The following is a 212-nucleotide window of genomic DNA, read 5'->3' on the forward strand; positions in this document are numbered from 1 at the left end:
GAGGAGAACCGGAGGTCTGTGGAGCCATCTGGGGACATGGGGACAACCTGGGGGACATGGAAATGTCCATGGGGACAACCTGGGGGACACAGGGAGGTCCATGGAGCCACATGGGGACAACCTGGGGGATATGGGGATGGGCTGGGGACACGGGACATCGCTGGGGACAGGGAGAACCTGGGAAGGTCCATGGAGCCATCTGGGGACATGGG

Source organism: Egretta garzetta, unplaced genomic scaffold (assembly GCF_000687185.1).
Source record: "Egretta garzetta isolate BGI_Z169 unplaced genomic scaffold, ASM68718v1 scaffold1200, whole genome shotgun sequence".
Taxonomy (NCBI): Eukaryota; Metazoa; Chordata; class Aves; order Pelecaniformes; family Ardeidae; genus Egretta; species Egretta garzetta.